The sequence below is a fragment of the Dipodomys merriami genome, unplaced genomic scaffold, assembly GCF_024711535.1.
Source record: "Dipodomys merriami isolate MVZ:Mamm:240054 unplaced genomic scaffold, mDipMer1.0.p SCAF_29, whole genome shotgun sequence".
Taxonomy (NCBI): Eukaryota; Metazoa; Chordata; class Mammalia; order Rodentia; family Heteromyidae; genus Dipodomys; species Dipodomys merriami.
Window position 1 is genome coordinate 899,381 of NW_027204381.1, and position 27,516 is coordinate 926,896.

At 39.9% G+C, this 27,516-nt stretch overlaps 1 long non-coding RNA gene across 1 annotated transcript in view; it reads right to left on the reverse strand.

The window, feature by feature from the left end:
• The window catches only part of LOC138838741 (uncharacterized), a 148,769-nt gene extending 145,156 nt beyond the window's left edge, over nucleotides 1-3,613 (reverse strand). The window contains exon 1 of the long non-coding RNA XR_011375738.1: nucleotides 3,555-3,613. This is a non-coding gene — a long non-coding RNA (uncharacterized lncRNA). The remainder of the gene's footprint in view (nucleotides 1-3,554) is intronic.
• Between the last annotated feature and the right edge of the window lie 23,903 nt (nucleotides 3,614-27,516).

Consider the following 27,516-nt stretch of genomic DNA (forward strand, 5'->3'; position numbering starts at 1 on the left):
GTATGTACCTAGTTAGAGGCAATGATCGCTCAACAAACGTTTGTGGAAGGTGAATATATGAGATCTCTCTTGTGTTTTTCTGCCTTTGCTCCTGGCTGCAGCGTTTACCAATCAAAACCTCAGGAGGAACGAGGGTGTGTGTTCATTCTTTAAAAACTCTGGGACAGGATGCCGGTGAATTCCCCAAGCTTATGAGAGTTTATAGGATGAAAAAACACTTTGCTTCAAACATTTGCGTGGAATGGCTGGCTCATCACCGAATGACTCATCTTATAGAGAAACAAAAGAAGGAAAAATGTAGTCTTTGAAACGTATTTCTGTATTATAAAGGAAGCCATAGGATGGCTATCATTGTTAGACCACCCCAGTATAGAAATGGGTGAACACACTTCCTTATCTACACTAAGGAGAGAGAGAGAGAGAGATTCAGGTCAGTCTGGATGGGAGAGGTTAAGACCCAGAAGGGTCGGGTAATAAGGTAAAATTCCTTTTGGTCAAGCATGCGGAGAAACAAGAGTGTGGATTCTAGCATTGTGCTAACAAGCTTGGGTTAAAGGAGAGGGAAACAAAACAAAACAAAAAACAAATTACTGAGTCAGGATACCAGATTACTGATATCAGATTTAGTAACGTTCCAGTTTCTAGCTCTCTTTCACAATTACCTTCTGTGACATCTATTACAAACTAACAAACATATCATTTTGGTATGTGCAAGATGTAGGTTCTTTTCAAGAAACAACAGTAGCTTCAAACTTCACTTCAAATTCAAGTAAGTCTCTAACAATCACTTTGAGCCAGACATGTCCACATTTACTGAGCTATCCATGCTCTGGTATACAAGATGCATGTGTTTAATTGAGTCTGTTCTTTAAGTTCAAAGAAATCCTGCAGGTCTGTCCATGCTACTTCACAGGAAGAGTTAGTCAAGACATTCAACACCAGTTTCCAAAGCCAGGGTCTTGCTACTTGCCACTTAGCATCAGCAAACAAGACATCCTAACATCACTGGCTGAAGCTAGGATGAAGGGCACGAAGTACTAGGCTCATTAAGAGTCTTACATTCCCTTGAAGCAAGTGTGGGAAATATTTCTAAAATTGTTACTGTGGCCCTATATAGATTTAGTGCCTGTGATTTCATGATGGAAAGTCCTCTTCTAACATTTATCAGGGTAACTGAAAAGCCACTTTTTGCTCCAACAACAACAACAAAAAATCCTCTTCTGTCATTTGTCTTGCTGATTCACTAAGCCTTAGGTATTGAGTAAGCCTAGGTAACAGATTCAGGTATAAATATCTAGCTGTCCCTGGGCTGGGAACTTACTAATGGAGCCCTCGTTGAAGATTCTGAGTGTTCATTTTCAATTAAACAAACTGGCTAGTCCTACAGGTGAATCTTAAGCTATCTATGATTTTTTAAAAGTGATTCCTTGTCTAGGGTCATCAAAGTATGTTAAGAGAAACTGGGCATATGTAAAAAATTTCATTTTTTTTCTCAAAAATAAAAAAAAATGTATTGCAGGTAAGCTACTGCAAAGAAAGAGTAGTGGGTAGAGGAAATAGTCAAAACAATACCTGGGTTCTGAGTCTAGAATTCTAACCATTCTCACAAACTTTCCCTCAGTTACAAGATCTTGGTTATAGGATGCTGGTGGCTGGGAAAAACTGAGAACCTTTTATATTTTCCATTCATTTTTACAATTCATCTAAAATTGATGTTTTTCTAAAAAATGACTTTTTAAGTGAAAAAGAAGAATTTTATCTAGAACAGGTCATTTGGCTGCTTGGAGAATATGAATGTATCCCTACAGTTAGCAGCAATGTTTGTAGTCCTACTTTTTGTTGCCCAAGCATCTTTCTTGTAGTGAACACTGTGTAAAGTTGTTACAAGTATGAATGAGGGGGCTGGGATGGTGGCTCAGTGGTAGAGCGCTTGCCTTGCATGCCTGAGGCCCTGGGTTCGATTCCTCAGCACCACATAAGCAAAAAGAAAAAAGCCAGAAGTGGTGCTGTACTCAAGTGATAGAGTGCTAGCCTTGAGCTGAAGAGCTGAGGGACAGCGCCCAGGCCCAGAGTTCAAGCCCCATGACGGGACCCCCCCAAAAAAACAACAAAAAAAACCCCAAGTATGAATGAGTTAATGTTCCTTATATATATCGAATAAGGCCTGGCTAGAGGAAGGTTTACTAAATAAATCCCAAGTAATAAAAATATAACTTGGTTGGCATTATGACATAATCATTCCTGGCTTTAGAAAAATAAGCTGTTAATGAGGAATTACTGGTTTGTTCCAAATATTGTGTTTCTAATCAATACTGTGAGAAATTTATCCAGTCATTTTCTTATTCTTTGTTTGCTTTCAGTGTGTTAAGTCTTGCAGTTACTGTGTTAAATTTATCTCTAAGTCATCACAGTGTTTGTTCTTAACCTTACGTTTGCATTGTTCATTGTTAGCATACAAAGATATAAGGCATTTAACATATAAACACCAAGTCCTACAACCACATTAAGCATGTTGATGAGTTATGATTACATTAAAAAAATTCTTTTGGTTGGTTGTAGGGCTTGAACTCTGGGCTTGGGCACTATCCCTGAGCTCTTCAGCTCAAAGTGAGCACTCTACTGCTTGAGCCACAGTGTCACTTCCGGTTTTCTAGTGGTTTATTGACATAAGAGTCTCACGGACTTTCCTGCCCAGGCTGGCTTTGAACCGCGATCCTCAGATCTCAGCCTCCTGAGTAGCTAGGATTACAGGCGTGAGCCACTGTCGCCCGGCTTATGATTGCATTTGTATGTTGTGCTTTTGGTTTTTCTATTTAGAAGAAAGGTCTCCTGAGAATAGAGATGATTTATTTCCTTTCCAATAAAAAAGTAAGGTGTTTTGTTTTTAACTGACATCAGAGAAAAAGAAATGTGTTCATGGACTAGATGCAGAATATATTTGACTTTTATGGTTCACAGAGTTCAAATGTGAGTGCTCATCCATGCTATGGCTTATTCAATAATGTAGAAATCAGATAGCACTGGACCTCAGGAAAGCAGACAGAATGGTAATTGTCATATTATTTTCTTTCCACATCTGGAGACTTGGAGATAAGAGAGACAGGCTTTAATGAGTTCTCAACTTGCCATCTTGCGCAGAAATCTGTTTTTTAATTTTTTTGTGTATGTTTCCCTATGTTTTCATGATGTTGCCCTACCTAGCTGGAAATTTGTTTTTAATCTATAGCTAGGTATGGTGGTGTACACTTGTAATTCCGGCTACTTTGGAAGCAGAGGCAGGAGAATTGTGAGTTCAAGGCCAACCTAGCCCAAGGAAGAACACTTGCCTACCAAGAGTGAGGCACTAGGTTCAATTCTTAATACTAAAGATAGAAATTTTAATAAAACAATAGTTATAAGTATTTTTTTCAAGTAATCCAAAATCCTATTACTTTCTTGGAAACAGAAGGGTCACTTTTATTGAGTACCAAGACTAGAAAGTCTTTTAAGAGAAATGAGATATTAAGAAAATTAATTCATATTCCAAAACTTGATAAGAAATTTGTTTCAAATACCTTAAAAAAGCATGTTTGTCAAAGCTGCGGTGAGCCTGACCCAAGGTGCGGAAGCTGTTGTTCTGCTGAGGGAAGTTGCTAGGATATTTCCATGGAAACAATTGTTTCAAATTATTAATAATACAAGTTTGAGCTTAGAGGGCAAAGAGCTAAGGTTGGGTAAGAAAAGTATATCTCTTTGCCATGAGAAAAGAGAAAAATGGAACAGAAGAGGAAGAGACATTTTCTCAAGACTATTTTTTTCCCTTCCCTGTTAGGTCTTGTTTTGTTTTGTTTGCTTTGGTGACCATGAGCCTGTCACTCAAGTCACTCATGCAAGTCTTGGATGGCTCCAAGGGACCAACCTGTTAAAGTTGCTTTCATCCCCCTATTTTCACTCAATTTGCAAATCTGATGAGAGATAGATATATGCAATGACTATCAGGGTTATCTAGGCTTAATAAATCCTAATGCTAGGATTTATTAATCATTAATTGGGTCTTGACACGTAAAAGTCAGTGAGCAAGGCACAGAAATAAAATGTATGATTCAACTTCTTAAGGAAGTAAGGTAGACTAAGAATTAAACAGAAGTGACACTTGAGCTGTGCACTGGACCATCGAAACCCTGTACTAACGGAGGACATTTCCTGCTCATTCCACGGGCACTTGGAGTTGTTGACAATTCTTGGCAGAAGTTGGCAGCGATTCCATAAAATTATGGTTAGATGAATAAGCAAATGGAACCAAATCATCTGAAATGGTGAATGATGCCGGTTCACTGTGTCTGTCTCAACAAAACCCATCAGAAACTGCTTATCTTCAGACCCTTCTGTGACATAGTAGGAAACATCTCTAAGGGCCACTGGCCAACCCATTGGCCACTCCTCTTTCATTGGGTACACATGCAGTGAGTGCTCCCTCCCATTCACAGTGGTCCACTGCAGCAGGCCTGTGATGTGAAGACAATAGGAAGGAATCCCTGCCCTGACAGAGTTCATTATCTTGAAAGAAGCAGAAAGACACCAACAGCTATTATTTAGGGCAGTATGTTAAGAAGGTGTTAAACACAATTGCTTGATATGGAACAATGAAAGTTAATGAATGTGGAGCAGTGTCATGTACACTGTCCTAAGTATGTGATATGCACTTTCTAATGACTCTCATGACACTAGGTGAATAGTATCTTGGCTGTCCTTGTTTTATTTTATTTTATTTTATTTTTTGGGTCCGGTCGTGGGGCCTGAACTCTGGGCCTGGGCGCTGTCCCTCAGCTCTTCAGCTCAAGGCTAGCGCTCTACCACTTGAGCCACAGCGCCACTTCCGGCTTTTTTCTTTTTGCTTATGGGTGCTGAGGAATCAAACCCAGGGCCTCTGGCATGCAAGGCAAGCGCTCTACCACTGAGCCACCTTCCCAGCCCTGTCCTTGTTTTATAAAAGAAGAAATGAAGTCTAAGTAATATGCCCTGAGTCATAGAGCTATTATTTCTCCCAATCAAGGCTCCGTTGAACATCCTAATCTTTAGTATCAATTAATAGAAGTCCGAGGTTGATTACAGTATTCTATTGGACTCCGAAAGATTTATTTTTTAAAAAATGGCGCAAAGATAATAGTTCCTAAAGTAACTTCCACCTTCATTCCCTTCTTGTCCCAAAATAACTGTGGTGAAGTTCAGCCTGGTAGTAGTTCATTCCCGGCTCTGTGAAGAAAGCTGGGTTCCAACAGGACAGCATCTAGAATCCAAGAGTGTAGCAAGGATGGCTGTGATTCCATCACATTCCCTTCAAGCATGGAGAGACCTCCTTCGCTCTGGCTGCCAAGAATTCCACATCTGGGAACCATCTCTTCCACCTCATCATTGACACGGTTACCATGACACCCATTGTGTGCACCTGATGGGACTCAGCACCAATGGCCATAGTGGTTGATCCAAGACTGGGTACCTGTCCCTGGCTAGGCCTAACACAGACACGGTCCTGGCATGACTACCTTGCCCAAAGTGACCAGTCACTATCTTTCCTGTTGCTTGGAACTAGGATGGCAAAGATAAGTCCAGACTGCCAAATCCAAGTCCAAGAACATCTGCTGGGGAGGGGACTCCACATTTACATGACTATAGGTACAATCGTGACCCTGGCCAAAGAAGACAGTGACGCAAACTTAGAATATTAAGGAGAGGATAACACCTGTGCTCTTTACTGCTCCATGGAACAGGAAGAGAACTGCACCCCACCACACAAATCAGCCTTTCTAAGAGCCACCTTCATTATTTCTCTTAGTGAAATTCTTAAGAAAAAAATGGCCCCTTCTGCTCTTCTAGCTCCATTTGATTTTGTGTTTCTGCCATGATGAACTGATTACCTACAGGGTGGCTGAATGACAGCCGTGCTATCTCCAAGAGCTGTCTCTGCCTTTGGGGGACAGCTACCATGGTCTCAGGATGACAAAGACCTTTCCTATCCTCAGCAACAACCCGGCCATCCTGTGACCTCCCCCCTCCCGCAGTGACCGGCTGAGTGCTCCCTGTGTGTTAGACATCGTGATAAACACCAGGAAAACATTTTGCTTTAAGACCTTGCAATTGCCCTCTAAGATGAGTCGTGATTATGAAATTCATTTGGTTCCGGAGAAAAACTCATTTGCTTAGATGGCAAAGGCACACATGAGTAAGGAATGACTAAGCTTGGAGTTGGCAAGAGGGCACTGTGAAAACAGACTGAACCCTGTGGCTGTTCTCCTTTGGATACGAAGTACTGATCAGAGCACTTCTTCCTCACTGCATTTCATGTCCCCTCCCCCGCCCCCATGTTCCATTTTTTCCCAGGAGGTCAAATGATGTCAGCACCTACAATGGCTGGCTTCCTCCCAAGTGTGGCTCTTCTCTCCTCCCTATATCAGGCCTGACCTTACCTGCCTATAATGCTGCTCCTTTGGTCCAGTAAGAGTTCCTCCTGGGCCTGGTAGCTCCCCATAGACCTGAACAGCAATCCAGCTTCCAGGAATCTCTTGACATACTGGCGAAGTCTAGGAAATCCATGGATATCCGATTTCGTTCAGCTGTGCTTCTCCTGTGCCATTTCCTGTTCAAAAGAAAGAAAACCAATTGGATTCATAAGACCCAGTCACTGAGCCCACTGCTTTGAATGGGCTTTCACTGAAATTGAAAACAGAGAGGGGTGGTTTAAGCAACTGCTTAAATTCTGCAGCTACCCAAGCATGGAGCTTTCTTCATTGTCTTTTTTGTTGTTGTTGTTGTTGGTCGTGGGGCTTGAACTCTGGGCCTGGGCGCTGTCCCTCAGCTCTTCAGCTCAAGGTGAGCGCTCTACCACTTGAGCTACCGCGCCACTTCCCCAAGCATGGGGCTTTCTACTCAGACCTAAAGCACACACGGCAGGTGGAGTGAAGTAGAAATGACCATAAATTCCTAAGAGAAGTGGGATGGGATTGCATGACCGGGACCCTCTCCCTTGCTCAGGGGGTCTTCCTATGAGAGCCAGCCTGGCTGAATCAACTCATCACTGCTCTGGATACCTTCCCAGCCCCACACAGAACCAGCCCTTTTGGAATCTGCTCGCCCTTCACCAAGAGTGGATCTTCTCAGTTGCTTTGCTTTATCCAGCTGGATCCTTTCCGTCCCTCAACTACCCAAGGGTCGGATTTACCTTTTACTTCCTGAAAACGTGCTGGCGCATCTAAATTAGCCCTGAGTACTCTCTGTATTGTTAGACTGTCCATGCCAAGCTGAAAAATAGTATTAAGAGGAAGCTCTATAAACTCTTAAACTACATCCTCCACAAACCTGGACTTGCCCTCACCTCTGCTAGCTGGTGAAGAGCAGGAATAAAATGGGAATCTATTAATTGTGCTGTTAGTGAAAGGTGGAGGCAGAAGAAGAGCAAAATAAAGAACACAGATTGCACTGACTGGCCTTTCCCCTCACTCCTGCCCCCCAGGTCATCAGGAACAAAAGAATGGCACGGCATTTATTTCATTCTGTCTTTACTCCCGACACTGAGCTTGCAGAAATCAGCTTTATTTATGTCACTTCAGACTTGGGCAATGTTACATTGAAAAGGGCAGAGCTGGTTATTAAACAGGCCGACACAGAAAAGTAATCTTGCTCACCCCAGGTTTGCTTGTGCGGAAATCATGTGTGGACTGTCTCTGGGGAGTCACAAGTCTTCTAGGGCAGTCAGACCTCAGTGGTTTCTCCAGAGAGAACCCTAAACTCAGGGTGGGAAGTTCACCTGAGGTTCCAGCCGAGGCAGAAGGTAAGAAAGAACAATAGCTTCGAACAAGGAGTTGTTCTCCTCCTCCCCCAAATCTGTGGCTAAACAAATTGCTCTGTGTTCGAAGCTCTCAGAAGACTTATGCCTCTACTCTCAGGTATAGGAGTGTGTCCATTTCACTCTGAGTGAAACCCCATGACAGAATTAATACACACTAAAGAAAAGGAAGGACTAACAAGTAAAACACTGGGTACCAGCAGTAGAGTGGAGAGAAAATGGAGAGGGTGAGGGAAGTACTTTCCTTCCATGTATGGAGCTAGAACAATGAAACCTGCTGAAATTGTTTTAAGAAGGAGGAGGGGAGAGGAGGGAGGGGGATGCAGGTGGGTAGTGAATTTGACCAGGGGACATTCTGTGTGTGTATGGAAATACCACAGTGAAACCCACTGGGCAGTGAATACAGGCTAATTTTTAAAGTTTGTAGAAAAAAATAAATAGACGAAACTCCAATGAAAAGTAATATAGTAAACGGGGTTTAAGCTAGACTGCCCTATTCAGGGCAGTTTTGTAAGACTTTCTTCCATTCAGAGAGAAGAGTAATTACTGTGAAATGACTGTGAAAATGCTTAGACATGTTTAGGTACTAAATAGTAGAGCTGTACCAGTTAGCACAGACTCAACCTTACATTCGATGGCATTTTGATGGCAGCTTTTGTCTATTTTTCAATTCTTCCTCCAACCCTCCTTTAGTAAGAGAACATTAGAGAGACAGGTAACGGATGTCTTCTGTGGTCCTGACCTTGACCATAAATACATTCATTCAGCATAATAAGCAGTAGCCTGTCCACTTGCCAAGATCAGGACTCACTCAATTTATAGAGTCATTAGCCACGTGGATCAAAGTCCAAGATGCTGTCAAGTTTAGAGGTCTTTGCTTTGTAGAATTTACTTGGAAAACAACAGTACAAATAGCCTGAATCTTATTTATCTCCCTTTTGCCTCTGAAGGTAGAATGCTTAGCTCTGAAAGCTGTCTAGATAGAGAGAGGAAAGGGAAGATAAGGAACGTGCACCATGGTAGGATGATTTCAATAACAAGTTGACCTACTACATAGCAAGTAAAGAATATAATTAGTCTAATTCAGTTAGGAGATAAACTAGTTGGGAAAACATGGGATACTGTGTTTTAAGAAATTTTCTAGGGCTTTCACATTGGTCAGTACATCCCAGGGATCTGTGTTAACTGGATATCTAGGAGGGGCTCTAGGGGTAGACTATGGGAGGGGGAAGATTTTGTGTATGTGGAGGGCTGTGGAGTGGGGGGGGGGTGTCTCTTTGGGCTTGAAGTCAGGGCCTAGGTACTATCCCTGAGCTTTTTTGTTCAAGACTAGCATTCTACTACTTGAACCATAGCTCCACTTACAGCTTTCTTTTTGGAGGTTAATTGGAGATAAGAGTCTCATGGACTTTCCTGCTTGGACTAGCTTTGAACCATGATCCTCAGATCTCAGCCTCTTGAGTAGCTAGGATTACAGGTGAAGTACCTGGTCATGATCTAAGATTTTTAAATATACTTTCAAAGGAAATTTGTTGTATAAATTGTGATTTCAAAGGAAATTTGTTGTATAAATTGTGATATGTCCAGGCTAAAAACCAGTTACTTGGATGCATAGTTAAAAATCATCTGATAGTGAAATATTTCATACTGTTTGGGGTCAGGAGGTGATTTTGTAAATACAATTTCAATAGGCCTAATCTGCATGATTCTAAGTGTTACTAATTCTCTTTAAATTGTAAATAAGTCTTTGAGTGGATGTTGGCCCAAGTAACAGAAAACAATTTTCTCTCTCCTGACAGAAATTTCCTTCTTTGGGCAGGGCACATAGCTCAAATGGTGGAATGCCTCCCCAGTAGCACAAGGTACTGAGTTCAAACTTTGCCAAAGTCTCATTCCTTCATGTCAATCTCTGAGTCCCAGTCTTTTATGATTTGAATCAATATCTGCGACTTGGCATTATTTTTTGTTTTTTGGAAACAAGAGGCATTTTTTAAATTATACTCTTTGCAGTTTCTTCTTGTCCCTTTGGTTTATTCCCTTTTGTCACTATTTTTGCTTTCTGTATATTTTGTCTTATATGTAAGTTTATCTGATTTGGGGAGAGGGAAGGGAACACAGAAATGGTGGAACGAAGAGTGATTCTCACAAGACACTATATTAGAAATGAACTTTACAACTGTGGGGGGAGGGGATTACAAGGGGGAAAACTGGGTGAAAATGAGGGACGGGTGATACTGTTAAAATGAAATGACGTGGGCTGGGAAGGTGGCTCAGTGGTAGAGTGCTTGCTTTGAACGCATGAGGCCCTGGGTTTGATTCCTCAGCACCACATAAGCAGAAAAAGCCGGAAGTGGTGCTGTGACTCAACTTGTAGAGCGCTAGCCTCGAGCTGAAGAGCTGAGGTACAGTTTGACATTATTTAAAAATGGATCCCATTGTGGTGTCTCAAAGTTCTCTCCAAAGTGCTAGTTCTTCTCTCAGCAACTTTATTTTTCTCACATTTTCAAAGTTGTTAAGCAAGGCAAACTCGTGGAGGGACTAGGCTGATGTTTTATTCATTGAACTTTAGTATTTGTTATTAACTTCATATCAGATGTTTTTGATGGATATTAGAAACGCTTATGATAGAACTATTTTTTCCAAAGTTACAAATCAAAAAGAAGTTGAATTGCTCCCAGCTGTTTCTTATTCTATGGTGCCAAGTCACTGAAGGGACAAGAGATAGAACGAGGAAGTCTTTCTTTTTTTTTTTAATGTTCATGGTAAGTGAGTAGCTCTGAAGAAGAGGGGAAAAGGAAGACAAGAGCACAATTTAAGAATTATTTCTCCTGCTGAGCAAGATTATCCAAGCAGATGGCTATCATAGTATGATGGATTATGAATTATTATAGATTATAAATTATTATAAATTAGATCCCAGGTAGAGAACATATTCAGATCTCCTCCAGGGGTGGGCGGTCCACAGTAGTTCATCATGGGCTGCCATGATTACATACATTGCACCAATCACAAGACTCCTCTGGTTATAAGGTCAGACATCTGCCAACAGAAGTCAAAACCCAACTCCTAATAAGTGAGCTTTCAGAAAGAAGGGGAATTCACAAGAGAATTTTAATTTACAACTGATAGCTATTTTAGAATTTAGCTGATTCTAAGGAACAATTCTCTTATACCAAGAAAATCATTTGACTGCAGTTTTCAGAATTGGGAGATATAGAAAGACCTTCCATTCCCTTCTCCTGCCTTATTCTCCACCTTGAGTGATATATCATCCTTCATACCTTTAACAGATCAGGTACAACGGCATGCTTGAAATGTCCAGGTATTCTTCACTCACTTGCTTCAGAATGGTTTGGAATTCACCAGGAGAAACAGTATTATGCAGTCTGGACAGAGGGACTAATGGTGTGGAGGTGGTGGGGTGGAGTGGGGGGCCCCCCTCACAGCTGAGCCACAGTAGAGTGCTAGCCTTGAGAACAAAGCAAGTGAGAACGGGAAGCCCAGAGTTCAAGTCCCAGTACTGGCACAAATCACAATCAAATAACATAGAAGGACATGTAACTAATGTAGAATAAAATTGAGAATTGTGGCAAGTATCTATTCACTTTGTCCCTAAATCCTTTTTCTTTTTAAACTCTGGGCCCCATGTGCTTCATTTTGCTCGAAGCGAGCACTGCACCACTTCAACCACAGCATCACTTCTGGCTTTTTTTCTGAGTAGTTTATTAGATATCAGAGTCTCACCGGCTTTTCTGCCCAGTCTGCCTTCAGACCAAACTGGAATCCTCAGATCTCAGCCTCATGAGTAGTTATGATTACAGGCTGTGAGCTACCAATGCCTAGTCCTAATCCATTCTTAATGATTAAGAACTCCATGCTTTTTGCGTAGCTATTTACTTATCAAGGAGTCTGAGCAGTCTTCCACAATGATGGACATGTGACTTAGACTGACCAATTAGAGTGGCCCATTCAAAGTGCGACAGGATTGGTCAAGGATGAGCTCATAATCTAGAACCAGCCAGCAGCCTTGGGCCAGTTGCTATAAACACAGCGGTTGGAGAACTTTCTTGTGGGACCTTGAAGGTTTCAAGATCTACGTGGGCTACTACTTAGGGTGGCAGAGAAGGAAACTGATCGAAGAGCCAAAAAAGGGAAAAACCAATGTCGTGTGAGGGTGAGTATTTGAGTTTGGAGTTTGGCTGTACTTTTGTATATACATTGTATGTATGGACACACACACACACACACACACACACACACACATACCTATATATAGGTGTATATATATATGTATATAGGTATATATATAATGTATATGTATATATATTGTATTTTGTCTCACTGTACATTTCCTCTCTAAGGAATAAACTGTAGTCTAGTTTCCCCAAATGAAACACTTACTGTTTAAAAGAAGTGGCAAGAGGCTATGCCAGTGAAAATAAATATTATGTGAAAATATTTGGCAAAACCTATTATAGTTCTAAGCGGGGTTTCAAAGGGAAACAAACCAGGCAGACTAATTCTTACAACTCTTCAAAACAAGACCAGACAAATCACTAGAAAGAAAAGCTACAGGGAACCCTAGCAGCAGGAGGAACATGGGATAAATGAGCAAATCTTTTCAATCTCTGCTTCTGATAATTCCATAATAATTGTCTGAAGCTGTTCTTAATTAGGCTCAATTATGGGATTAGTTTGAATTATATTATGAAGCATTGATTTACGGAACATAACCACTGGAGGCCTGGGTGCTAAACGTAGTAAATATGCTGCAGTGTTGTAATAATGAAATTGCAGCAGAGAACGCAGCAGATATTGATCTATTTATAATGAATTTATGTCTAAATTACTTTTTATTTCCAGTTAATAAGGGTAATGTGTGTAGGAAAGAATTTATTTGGAAATGGCCACCCATCCATCAAGGGAGAGAGAGAGAAAAAGAGAGGGGGGGGAGGTGTAGGTTTATTTGACTTTGGGGAAAAATTAGCTTTAGGAAACTCTGAAATTGCAGGTTTCTGAAAAACAGGACTAAAAGGGATTGCTGGAGAAGATGTAATAAATACTCCAGTATTTTGGTCTAAAAATTCCCATAATTTTGCTGTGATAAGCTTCTTAAATTGGCATGTGATAATATTCCAGGGAGTATAAATATAGAATAATCAAGAAAGCTCAATCAGATTCATCTCATAGCCCTGTATAATTCCTAGAGGCTATGTTAGTAATAGTCCAAGTTTGAAAAACGGAGGGAAGTGTTACTGGGCATATATTTCAATCTCATCACAGGAATACTAATATTGGTAACAGTTGACATTCATGACATTGTTACCATGTACCAGGCTCTGGGGAAAGCAATTTAACTCCTCTCAGAAATATAATTAAGTGTATTTTGGACATGAGGAGACTGGTAAAATAAACACGTGCATCTGAGGCGTCTGTTATGCAGTTTCATAAGAAAATACATTTAGAAGAAAACTTACCTATGGCACTCAAATTTTTTAATATTTACGGAGAATTGCAGTTGTAGCTCTAATTCTTTAACCAGTCCTGTAGCCACACCTTTTGCCAGTGACTTTGCAAGTATATCTAGAAGGTATAGACTATGACCTTGCCCTGACCTTGGGTTTGGTCACCTGAGTTATTGATGCGATGCCAGTGGGTAGGACTTGAACAAAGGCTTGGAAAGTTCTCCCACCATTGGGTTCATCACCTTACATTCAAGTTATTGCTCTTTATCCTTGCAGAAGAGAGTGAACCATGAGGCTTTAATGGAAACTCCACGGTCAGGACTGTGGAGTTAACCCTACTGGTTATTTTCTAGCTGCTTCAAAGAAATGTGTGAGGGAATCAGCTAAATCAGCAGTCACTCATCTGAGTCCATTTGACCCACAGCTAGTTGAACTGAACTACTTTTGTTGTATGCCACTGAGATTTGCATGTTCATTATACAGCAATGGCTAAGTGGTATAATATTTAAACAAAAGAGACTTTGTTTGCATTAAATGAAAGCTTTCTTTGATTTTCTTAAGGAATAATACAAGAGTACATAGGTAGACAGAATGACAAAGCGAAAGCTCACAGGTAGGTCACATAGAGGTGTCTATCTGGCTATGGTTATTCTATATTTAAAACCTATCATTGATTCGCTATGATCTAGCACTGACACCAGCCATCACAATCTCTTCATGATCCTGCTGTTGCCCCTCTTGTGGCTTTATTTCCTGCTCTTATGTAATTTGGACTTTAGCAAACACAGCCATTTGATTCTTCACTCCAGAGGTTTTATAACTCCATGATTTCTTCATACTATTTCCTCTTGAATATCTTCGAATCTCCCCTTCATACTCTCCTAACTCTCCACATACCTGTTCCCCCCAGATTGAAATAGTGACCATTTCCTCCAGACAGTTCGTCTGGAATCTTTCGGGTTGTCTCACATAGACTTGCATCCCAGCTGGGTACACTTTCTCCTGTCATTCCCAGGATACGTTGTTTTGTGTTTGCTTGTGAAGGTAGCTCTTTAAATGTCCCGAGGCCACAGATTCAAGTACTCCAATTCTTGCTCAGTTTTTAAAAAAATATTGAGTAAGATGAATGAATGAAACGTGGTCAGGGTAGTGTTATGGGCTTTAAAGTCAACTGAAGTTGTTGCAATAAATAAGGTAACCACCAAATCACACAACTGTGCTCAGGGGTAAATGAAAAGTAACATTTAAAAGGGGAGCGAAAGAAGAGGACAAAGAAAGGAAACTGAATTGAGGGGAACGTGGGGAAAGAGATAAAATGATGCCAAGAGAGAAAAAAATGGAGGAAGCAAGGGCTGAGGATCCATCAATATGAAAAGCTCAGCTGGATTTGACAGTTCATACGCATAACTATTTTGGTAAGAATAGTTTCCATGGGTGGACTAGGAACAAATGCAAGAAATGTAGACTTCATGGAAAAGTGAACAAATAATCTTTTTAACAGTTTGGTCAAAAAGTTTTTTTTAAAGAATACAATAAGCAAACTAAGAAGTCAAGGAAGTAGAGGTAGAATTGCAATGATCAGGGTTGTAGAGAGAGGCAGGACTGTCATCTAAGTCAACGAGACCAGATCTTGAAAAAGCTGGAAAAGAATTAGTAAGGCTTCCTTGTGCCCAGCCCATCCATTTAGCATAAGAAGATGAAAAAAAAAGTAATATATGAAATGAGACTGTTACCTCTGATAACAGAAATAGATTCCCTAGTTAGGAAACACTTAGATGGTAGCTGGCATTCTGACTGCATGCTGGGAGGTAGGCCTGAGAAATAGGGGACAAGATCTGGTGTCAGATATTTGGAGTCAACTCTTAGCTCCAACACACACTAAACGATGCGGTCACGTTTTGGCTTCTGAGAGAGAAGAGCCACTCTCAGGAAGAGCAAACAAGCTACATGTATAAATGGCATGCGCAGAAATGGCACACAGTAAGTGATTTAAGGAATGTCAGGAAGCCAGGTACCGGTGGCCCAGGCGTGCTATCCTCACTACTCAAGAGGCTGAGATCTGAGGATTGAGGTTCAAAGCCAGTCTGGGCAGAAAAGTCCCTGTGAGACTCTTATCTCTAATTAATCACCCAACTGGAGCTGTTGCTCAAAGTGGTAGAGTGTTAGCCTTGAGAGCATAAGAGCTCAGGGACAGTGCCCAGTCATAAATTCAAGCTCCACAACCAAAAAAAAAAAATGAACTAGGATCATTACTCACTTTTCTGGAGTAAGCATAAAACATATACACATTCAGCACCATCTCCAATCTTTTGGTATGTTTATCAGACATCCCAAGAGTTAGCTGTGGGCTTGGTGGCATAAGGATACATTTGGTAGAATATCTATGCTAACAGGACACATTCTGATAGCTTTTCTTCTCCAAACTTCATAGAAATATGACCCTACCTGATCCCTGCTCAATACTATTCCTTGGAAAGTTTGCCCAGGCCATTTTATTTTTCTGGTAAAGCAGTCACAAGGGAGTAATCGCCTTTGAGTCTTCAAACTGAATGTCTCTCAATTTCTCTAAGAAATAAACTAGAGCCCTTTGATCTCTCCTATCGTACCTCTTCATTAAGGTTCAGAAAATAGTATTTCCACAGCCTTGGAAGATAGGCTCTTCTCTCTTAAATACCAAACATACTGATTATGTAGAAACACGGTCCCCTTCTCAAATTGAGTCAGAAACAGCATATGGAATGAGGTTAAGGCCCAAGAAAGGCGGTATCAAGAATGAACACTTTGCCCCTGGGAAGAAAGCTCTTCCTGTGTATAGTATTAGAAAATAATTCCTAACTGCAAAGGGACTATCAAAGACTCCAGGTACCCACCTGGAATGAAATCAACGCAAATGCTACAAATCAGAGCTGTTATTTAATGGAAGAAAAATTGGAGGTTTGGATAACTGATATTAGAGGCACAGCCTGTTTCTAAAAGTGTGTCATGCAGGGCAGTTACTGATTATGGCAACATGCTGTATTTATATAATCCCAACAGAAAGAAGCTATTATTGACAAAAGGAAAGAGAACAGATCTTAGAAAACGAGTCCCAGAAACATGTTACAAAACTTTTTGTTCTTTTTCTGAGCTTGGCACATTTGTAAGCTGCCACTCTTTGTAATAATTTACAAAACAGTGAAGGCATTTTGCTTGGGGGAAGTTAGATGTCATATGTCAAGACTAACCTCCATCAGTGATGAGTTAAATTGGGCAATTGGGCCTGTGGTGGCACGTCTGTTCTCAGCCTAATGATTTGTTTATTTAACTATTCTGGTTAGAAACAGCCCATCAAAAAGGAGATGTTCGTTTTAAGCATTCATCTTGAGAAGAAAAGAATAAACACAGATACAAAGTTTCTGGGTCAGTCATTGCAATTCCCAACCAATATTGTTTTAAGGCATTAATCTAACGCAGACAATGGTCATTAATTGATCTGTTCTTATAATAATTTTCTTAATTTTCTGATAGATTCAGAACAGCAAGCAACACAATTAGCCTCTTCTCTTCCATTAAACATCTTTCTAGCATTCTAGCTTTACAAAGTAGCCAATAAAATGGTCATTGTACATCTGGAACATAAAATATCGCATAAACATGCTCAGAACTCAAAGATTCCTATGATGATGAACTCCCAGATTTTGAGACTGTCTTTGGAAGCAAGTAGGCCTCTCGAAATGAACCTTCCCTTTGCCTTCCTGCCAGGAATTATTTAAAATAGTCTCATCGAGTAATCATGAACATGTATGGACCTTTCCAAATCTAAAGTGTCTGTTCCAATGCTAATCTTATGCTTGTAGCTCTACTCTCATTCACATTCAGAGGAGGCTGCGCATGCGCATCTCATCTTACCAATTTGTGTCCTTACTCAATGCGCATGTTTGGATAGAAACGTAGCCTGATGGAAATGTGCTCTGCTGTCTTACACCAGCCCCATCCCCATCAGTCAGCGGTTAAATGCAGAAGGGAAGATGGGAACGATCATCCGCATTTTATTGGCCCAGGATACAGCAGATGCTTTGTTCATCATGTACCATGTATTATTTCATTATTGAATAGTTCTTGTAGGTATTACACCTTCAGTTTTTAAAATGAAGAAATTGAGGTTTCAAATGGCAAAGTAACTTGCCACAAGTCATAAAGGGGAAATTGGCAGGACTGGGACTGTAACATGGAACATTTTTGTGTTTTTAAAACTAACCCCAGGTTCAGGGGTTAATTAACTCAGTGTCTAAGATAATACTAGAAACTTAAGGAATATTACCTCTGTTGATTGATATAGCAAGAATTGTAACCAAGATTAATAAATATCAATCACCTACCTGTGCCAGGGACAGACATTAAAACGGTATCAAGATCACACAGTTAGTAAATGGCAGAATGAATATTTGAACTCTGCAACTGTATCTTAAATTTCTTCCATGGCTTTTCTAACTAAAGCCTCAGCAATACAAATTAATGTCTCCTTCAAATTAATTGAAGGCCAGCATAGTTCACAAATGGGGTTCAATTTTCTTAATAGAAATTTTTGTGTGTGTTAAGGCTCTGTGTATGTCATATTGGTGTAGTTTGCGTTACTACTTTTACTACTTTGTCCTGATTTCTGTCACACTGGTCTGATTTCGCAGCATTAAGTATCTTTGTGGTCATTCTATCTGCACTGTCATATGAATATTAGGACTTCCACTTGTTTTATAACTTTCTGTAGGTACAAGACTCATTTGGTTATATTCCCCATTAGCCCCTTACTCCTGAGTTCTTCATAAAAATAATTAATCTTCCTTAGATGGAAGACCTTGCAATTTTCTCTTGGTCTCACACTGGTCACTTGGTAGCCATACTTGGGCTGACAGCAGTGCTATGGACTTTTAACATTGGAAGAGTCATTTTAGACAAGAAGTTTTAGTTTAGACAAGACTAGAAGTCAAAATCCCTTGTTTCTATCAGCAAAGGGAGAGATACAAGGCTTTAAAGAGCATTTTGGGAGTTGAAGGCGTGACTCTGTTGGTAGAGCATCAGCCAATGAGTGAAAGCATCAGGTACCAAGTTTGAGTTCTGGTCTTAGACAAGAAAGAAAGAAAGAAAGAAAGAAAGAAAGAAAGAAAGAAAGAAAGAAAGAAAGAAAGAAAGAAAGAAAGAAAGAAAGAAAGAAAGAAAGAAAGAAAGAAAGAAAGAAAGAAAGAAAGAAAGAAAGAAAGAAAGAAAGAAAGAAAGAAAGAAGAAAGAAAGAAAGAAAGAAAGAAAGAAGAAAGAAAGGAAAGAAAAGAGAGAGAGAAAAGAAAGAAAAGAGAGAGAGAAAGAGAGAGAGAAAGAGAGAGAGAAAGAGAGAGAGAAAGAAAGAGAGAGAAAGAAAGAGAGAGAAAGAAAGAGAGAGAAAGAAAGAGAGAGAAAGAAAGAGAGACAAAGGAAGGAAGGAAGGGGTTACAATCATATGAGCAAGGTAATGAGTACATTTCTTATCAAGCATTATTGCCTCCTCCTTTGTTTTCCCCTACCATCCCTTCCCTCCCATCTCCACAACTACATCCCCCCAACCTCTCTCTAAATTGTAAAGTTCATTTTTCAACATAGCATCTTGTACATCTCATTGTTGCAATGGGTCAACCTGTATCCCTATTTAAACAATTTGTTTTTTCTTCTGCTCCCCAAATTATACCAACATCAAATACAGTGAAAACAGGGGTTATACTGTGGGGGAGGGACATATAAAGCAACAAAAAAAATCATGTGGTACCTTATAAATACGTTAGAAACAATAGCAAGAAAGAAACAATTTTTTTAACTCTTTATTTGAATCGGAATGGTGATACATCTATGTGTCATTGTAAGACAAACGTGAGCTATGAAAGCTGACTTCCTTGTCTACCTGGCCATAAACAAAATGTGACAAGGAAGCTCATGTGAACTTGCATTGCTTTCCTGTTTCTCTTCCCCTCACACTTGGACAGAAGCACTAATAGAGAATGAAATGTCCAAAGAGGTTACTCGAGGAAGGCAGAGAAACAGAAAGCCTGTCTGCTCCACCCGGTGAATAATTATCTCTCAAAGAATCAGATGGGCGATGTGTGCTGCCTAATTATAGGAAATGGCAAATTCAGATAAACAAGCAGTCACGAAACACTCCCAAAAGATCTCTTTCTCTGACACTATCTCAGAAATCTGTTTCTGTTTCAAAAGCTGTCAATTCTTAGTAAGGGGGGGGGATGGAGGAAGAAAACTAAGTTTTGAGTCTCCTGGGGGGTCATAGAAATCAAGCCTAATGGACAAGAAGCTGCTCTAGTCTATATTATGATGTGTCTTCAGGGAGTGTCCTAATTATTGCTAGAGTTATGTGTTTTGAGATGATTTTGTGCTAATACACAGCCATAGATGAAGTTCCCCTGAGGACTATAGTGAATGTGCTCCAGTCCTGGATTCATAGTCCATAGGAAGAAAGCTCATTACGTTCCCAGTTGCAAGGCGATGATAAGAAAGTATATCAAGGACAGTGATGGAAACATGAGATGACCTAAGAAGATGTTTCAGAGTCTGAGGCAGAAAAATTCCACATTAAGATCTGAATGAAGAACATGTCCCAGACAACACTCCCTGTAGAATTGGTCAGGACTTGCACATTGTGTGGAGCAAAGCAGAAGTCCGGGAAGAAATGACTAAAAGGGGTTTTGAGACTAAAGATCAAACATTATGTAATCTCCTATGGAACCTTGAAAAGTACTCATGCTTAGTTCTACCTCAGACCAGATGTAAGTCCATTACATGAGTCAGGTGACAGAGGCTCATGCTTAGCTCTTCAGATAGCTGAAGACCCACAGGACCCATGGCTCAAAGCCAGCTCAGGCAGAAAAGTCCATGAGACACTATATCTTCAATTAATGAACAAAAAGCTGGGCTAGAGGGTGACCCAAATGGCAGAGTGCCACCTGAGCAAACAAGCCCAGCACGAGGGCCCCGAGTTTAAACCCCAGTAACCAGCAAAAAGAGAAAAGATGTCCCATAGGCCACCATGGTCCAGAATTACCAGATGAAAAGTCCATCATATATAGACAAGAAGAATGCAATGATTCTCTACTGTTTCAAAGAAACCCCAAAGCTATAGATCATTCGTCTCAGGAGACCAATTAAAACAGGTGGATAAATAGATGATAGAATAAACAAGGGCGCATGAATACTATGAAAGATAAAATTGCCATGGGAGTCAATAAGCCTCAGATTCACAGCCCCTTTTTAGAGATCTTGTGAAGCTGGAGATGTAGATGGCATAATAAATCCATGAGCAGCTATATTATTTATTTTCTTTTTATGGCAAATGTCATTAGCATCAATTAGTTGTACAAAGTGGGGAGTCATTTTGACATTATGTCCATATGTCTACACAATATACCTTGATATCGTGACCCTCATCCCTGTACCTCTCCTCCTGCTCCCCAAAGCAATCTCAACAAGCTTCGCTGTTTCATTTTTACATGTGTACATAAAGTATTCTGACCATATCCTCTTTTTGTCCTCCCACTCATACCCACACCTGTATCAGGACTTATTTTCCACTCCTGTCATTCATCTTGCTAAGGGTATGCTAATTGTTCTTAGAGGTTTCACCATGGTAGTTCAAACAGTATGTGAAAGTACTCTCATCAGACTCAACCCATTGTTTTCTCTGGTCTCCCCCATCACTCAACAGCTTTCATTGAGTTTTTCAACCTCCATTCACATATGTATCAGTATCATTCACCCTCTAACATTCTTTTCCTTTCCCTCTTAAATCACTTCAAATAGTCACACAATTACAAACATGTTAGGTAAATATATATTTACATATATAAAAACATACACAAACACATATATATGACTATAACCAGTTTCCCACAGGAAATATTATATATTTTACATAGGACTAACTGCCTATAGGAAATATACATATATATGAAAATCTTATTATATAATAGGAAATCCTATCTTCCTCCACGATATATCTATATTGATCTATGTTTATTTAGATTTATCAATTTATATAGATATTTTGGCATCTATCCATCTATGTAAATTGATGTCAAAATATCTATATAGATCTATCTCTAGATTAGGTATCAATAACTGTGAAGATTTTCTTCCAGGGACCCCGTTGACCTGAAGTAGCAGTGAGGCAACAATTAATGCCATATGCCTTTTAACAAATCGAGTTTTGGGGCTGGGAAGGTGGCTCAGTGGTAGAGTGCTTGCCTTGTATGCATGAGGCCTTGGGTTCAATTCCTCAGCACCATATAGCAGAAAAAGCCGGAAGTGGAAGTGGCTCAAGTGGTAGAGCGCTAGCCTTGAGCTGAAGAGCTGAGGGACAGCGCCCAGGCCCAGAGTTCAGGCCCCACGACCAAAAAATAAGTAAATAAATAAATAACAAATTGAGTTTTGCCTGATTTTCTTTTTCATTGTCATATCTTTGCCAACTTACTTCACTTACTCCTGATGAAAAATGCATGACTGTATCTTCAGATATTATTGGAAATAAGGTGATAAGCAGTACTGATGGAAAGTTTCTATTCCTTGACCTGAAGCTCCACCTCTTTGAACAGAGCATGCATTTGAGAACTCTTCATGGCATGTCACATCCAATATCAGACAGACTCATTGTCCTCCGGCTCCCACACACTAACTGTAGGTATGAAAGCTTGGCAATATTTTTAAATGTGGTTAAGGTTTCCCCCCATGTTCCTTTAAAAAATGAAATAGTACTACCATGTTTGTGCATTTAAATGCATCTGCATTTCACTCAAGGGAAATGAGTTTTCTGTTTTCATTTCATCGCAGTTCCATTTAATTAAAGTCTAGCTCATTTGTCTTTGAACACTAAGTGGTGGAGCGTTGCTAAATCACTCAATGTGAACTTGAGATCTGGATAAGATTTTCCGAGCTATGAATAAATTTACCTATGGTAATTCTTGGATCTATAGTCCCTCCTCTATCGTTAATAGAATGCTTTATATTTATCTAAATACTTTTTAATACCTTGTGTCATATGGTCTTGTAATAATTCCACTAGACTAATCAAGTCCCATTATCTGCATTTTTATAAACAAAAACCTGAGTTTCAGAGAGAGAAAGTGACTTACCTAAGGTAGCATAGCTAGTCAGTCACAGATGCCCTCATCTGGCTTATTTTCAATGTAATTATTTAAATATACTTTCCTTACATTTTTGTCAAGGGAAAATGCAATTGAATCCTTTCCTAAGTCTGCCAAAAGAGCTTATTGTTTGCTTATCCTCTCTATTAGAACACTGAAGTTGAATTCTAATGCTATTCCTGGCGATTATGTCACAGGCACTGGGAGATGTGATTTACCAACATTATAATTACTTCACTGTGATTGGGGACTGAACCCGGGGTCTCATACACACTGGGGAAGTGCTCTACTGCAGAGCTATGATGTTTCAAGCCCCATCAACATTATTACTAAGAGCTGTGTGCATGTGATCTTATAAAATGATGCTTCTCGAAATGAACTACAAAAAATGAAAACAACAGCGTTTTTTTGTGGTTCTGTCCCCCCTTTGGTTTATTCCCTTTTGTCGCTGTTTTTGCTTTCTGTAATCTTTGTCTTGTATATAAGTTTATCTGATTTGGGGAGGGGGAGAAGAAGCACAGAAATGGTTGGACAAAGGGTGAGCCAATTCAGCAGTGATTCTCACTAGATACTTTGTTGGAAATGAAGACTACAGTTCAGGGGAGAGGGGAGTCAGGAGGAGAAAAACTAGGAGGGAAGGTATGACACTGTTCAAAAGGAAATGTACTCATTACCTGACTTGAGTAACTATAACCCCTTGTACATCCCTTTTACAATAAAATTTTAAAAATTAAAAAAAAACCATTATTACTATTCATTAACATTCTTTTCACACTTTGTAGTAACACTACAGCTAGAGAAGATCAGCGCTCAGAGATGGTAAATAAAGCCATGTGCCTGGTTTGAGTTCTCCTTGGTTTTCTCTTAGGCAATCAGCTGCCTTGGTAAAGCCCATTCCCAGTCTAACCATGAGTCCTCTGGAATCCAGTCTTTATCACATCACCCTCAAGTATCCTCTTACAACACTATCAGTGCTTAGATTTACGCCTACACTGAAAAAAAACAAGAAATGTGACTGTAGTGTTTATCTTCTAGAAGTCCACCATCAGATAAATGGATATGTTGCATACATAACAGCACAGAACTAAAACAAGGAAAGAACCGACGGCTTTCCCCAAACATGAAATAACTGCTTCTGACTTTCAGCTGTAAATACCATCAGGCTCTGAATAGGAAGAAAATCGATGTGGGCTAACATAATGGAATCTTGCAGAAAGGAGATAAAACTTAATGAAAAACAGAATTCACATAAGTGGAAATGAATGAGAGGGAATTCTAAACAGAGTTGTAAAACCACAAATGCTCATGGCATATTTGGGGGCAATCCTGTCTTCTTCTTTGTGATGATTTGCTAGGAAATGTGAAGTATGGTGCACTTGCTGCATTGTAAGATCTTGTATTTATTTATTTATTTTGATTCATGACTTAGAATTCACCCGCAAGTAACAACAACTCAAACTGACAGTGGTTTAAGCCCTCTTAAGCTCAAGGTAGTTCAGCCTATGATTTTTGACTTTTGGCAACATGAAAGCAGTATATATTTAGTTGCAAATATACTTAAAATTTTGAATTTAGTATTTTTTCCTGGGTCAGTGATATGGTTCTCTCTCACAATACTAAGCCCGAGCTGTGGGCCACAACTCTTAGCCAGCCATACGATTATGAAGGCAAGCTATCAATACTCAACTATGCCCTGTGTCACTACATATTCAATAAATGGTGAGATATTCCCCCACTTTATTATAAAACAGGCTTCATGCTGGATGACTTTGGGAGATAATGAAAATCTTGTGAGGCTGTGCTGACTTATAATGTTCTTTAGATTTAGTTATAGATGCATTTCCAACTTGTGATTGTTTCAACCTACAGTAAGTTTTAGCAGGATGTTACCCTAGCTTAAGAAGCATCTGTATAACAAAATATACAGCCCTGGAAAGAGGGTTTCTGAAATACTGGCTTTTCTTTAGTTGTGTCAGTCCTGAGGCTTGAACTCAGGGCCTGGGCACTACCCTCTATCTTGTGCTCAAGGCTAGCGCTGTACCACTTGAGCCACAGCACCACTTCCAGCTTTTTCTGAGTAGTTTATTGGAGATAAGTGTCTCATGAACATTTCTGCCAGGATGGCTTTGAATTGCAATCCTCAGATCTCTGCATCCTGAGTAGGTAGGATTACAGGCATGAGCCACCAGACCCACAGCTTTGGTTTTTATATTTGCTGCATGATGTTCACACAAGAGGGGCTACCACTCAGTATATCGATCAGTAAGGCAGGAAGAGGGTACAAGAGATGGCACATTGTCAACATCTGTCTCCCCCTGCCTCCACCTTCGTCTGGAAAGGGCAATATCCAGAAAGACTTCAGCAAAGATCTTATTAGTCAGAATCTCATTATTCAGAACCCTCCCTTGCTGCAGAAGAGGCTGCAAAAAAAATGAACATGAAAATAGGCTGTCATTCTTGATGAAGATCACAGAGACCCACCACTGTTCCAGCTGAAATCAGGGTTTTCATAGTAACATAAAAAGGGAAATGAGCATCAAGAATAGGCAAATCCCAGTGTCTGCAACTACAGCCTCTGTCATCATAGAAACACGCTCAAACCCCCTCAGTTTGAGGGAAATGGAAAGGTTGGGAAGTAGTCTTAGCGGAAGAAAACTGTTAGATCTCCTGAGGCCCTAGTATAGAAACCACAGCATCCTCTTGGCATAGCAGTACTTCCAATGCTTGCTTAGTGCTTTATTTTACCCAAGCTGTAGATTACTGATTCCTATTCATGATCTCCACCCATTTGCTACTCTGCGTTTCCTATTACTAATTTTCTCTCCTTTATTATTACATTTCTTCTTGAGTTTTGATCTGGCTGGAGTAGCCAAATAAAATATAGTATGCTCAGTTAAAACTGAATTTCAGACAAATAAAAAGATCTTTTATGCAATGATATCACCCACATAATATTTGCAACATGCTTATAGTAGAAAATGATTATTTAAATCTGGCGCTGGTGGCTCACGCCTGTAATCCTAGCTACTCAGGAGGCTGAGATCTGAGGATCACGGTTCAAAGCCAAACCAGGCAGGAAAAGTCTGTGAGACTCTTATCGCCAATAAACCACCAGAAAACAGGAAGTGGCGCTGTGGCTCAAGTGGTAGAGCGCTCGCCTTGAGCTGAAGCGCTGAGGGACAACGCTCAGGCCCAGAATTCAAGCCCCACAACAGACCAAAAAAAAAAAAAAAAAAAAAAAAAGTAAGAAAGAAAGAAAAAGAAAAGAAAAGATGATGATTATCTGAAATTGAAATTTAACTGGGACTCATATTTTTTCAGTCAAATGTGGTATAATCCCTATCTTGTATGACAGAGAAAGAAAAGTGCATTGAAAAAATGCTGTTTAGGATTCTACAGAAAATTATTTTTTCATTTTCCCTCAATTTAGTGAGGAGAGGGGGTGGTAGCAGATAATAAAATGGCATATTCACACAAAATCAAAAAAAATAATTCAAATTTTTCCCAATCTGCAAGGAAAAGTTTGGTGAGTGCTTTTCTGCTCACCACACTGATTTTCAGAGCTTTCAAAGGTAGATCTGTGGAACTAATGTCACCACAACCTCATCGTCACTCTCTACTTATGGTGACCATTGCAAAGAGTCCTATTTGGTTGTGGATGTAGACATTCTCTAGTCCCGCTTAAAATCATGGGTGGATTTCTCCTCCATAGCCCAGTGCTCAATGTTCACCAAAATGATTCATTTTTAACAGATATTAGCCACAGGAAAAAGACTCATTTCAATTTCCCTGGTCACTTGTCACTTGAATAGACAGTTCACTGCCACCAGAATGGAGTGCCACAGGTAGTAACAGAAGCATACTAGCCATTAGCTAACAACAGGAAGCCTGTACTGACTTAGTAGACGATGTTAGAGTTCACCCAGGTTATTTTCTGAATGGAGATCAGACGCAAATACTCTAGCATTTGTTTTACACATCAATGCTGAATTCAATCCATTTTCAACTAGCTACATTTTGTACTGCAGTTATTGGTTCAAGGTCTCATTCCTCCTCTAAAACATAGCTTTAAACAGTTGTCCATTATGCAAAATGAAAACACTATTCATCTACGCATGCCTTAGGATTGTGGAGAACATTGTCTGAAATGTTCCCCCAAATCCTTAATGATGAAACTCACAAGCTCTCTTTTGATATCACTGTAATTTATTTATTTGCTCTCTATTACCTCTTCCTCTGGGGAGCAACAGGAAGCTCCCTTCACCAATTCTGAATAGCCTCCACTTCTGCTATGCCAGAACGCTAAGAGCTTGGGCCTGCAAGTAGCCACATGGTGACTCTGAGATCTGTGCCAACGCTCTGCCTGGCATGGAGCTCTGATGAGAACGATGTCCATTTGGGATTCATGAAACAAGACCGAGAAGATATGTTTGCCCCTAGGCTGCTCCTAAGTGACATCAGAACAGCCAGCCAACCCAGTCAAGTAACCTGCTGTTTACTTGGCCACAAAACCTGTCCAAACCCTGTCATATTAGAGTTGGACTTGGTAGATTCTCAAAATTTGTATATCAACTATTGGACACAAGAGGCCATTTGGAGGCTAAATACATTTCCTAATGATTTGAGTGCCTCAGTAATGATCAATTTAAAATTTGGAGCAGACTGATAAACACTGCATGCATATTTTCTCTTGCGTGGCTCATCTTCTAGCTAGAAGCAGCATGAATTATGATAGAATTGTGCCTGAACCCTGAGTCTAGATTGCTACTCACTAGCTCAGAATCTGAAAGCTACTTCTTCAGTCAGTTTCAATCTAGAATATAGACATAAATTTTTGTTATAGGTTTCTGTATTTAGTTTATACATGTATATAGTTTATGCATATGCTTTTATTTTGTGATATTTGTGATTTCATAAAAACTATGAAAAAGGTACATACACTATACACTATATAGTTACATACACACACATACAGTTTAAGGTACTCAGTGCAAGTACAAACTTTAATTCCCTCGCTATATACCTCTCAGATATCCATGAATAAGTCATTAGATTAATTGTGGTGGACCCATATCACATGTGC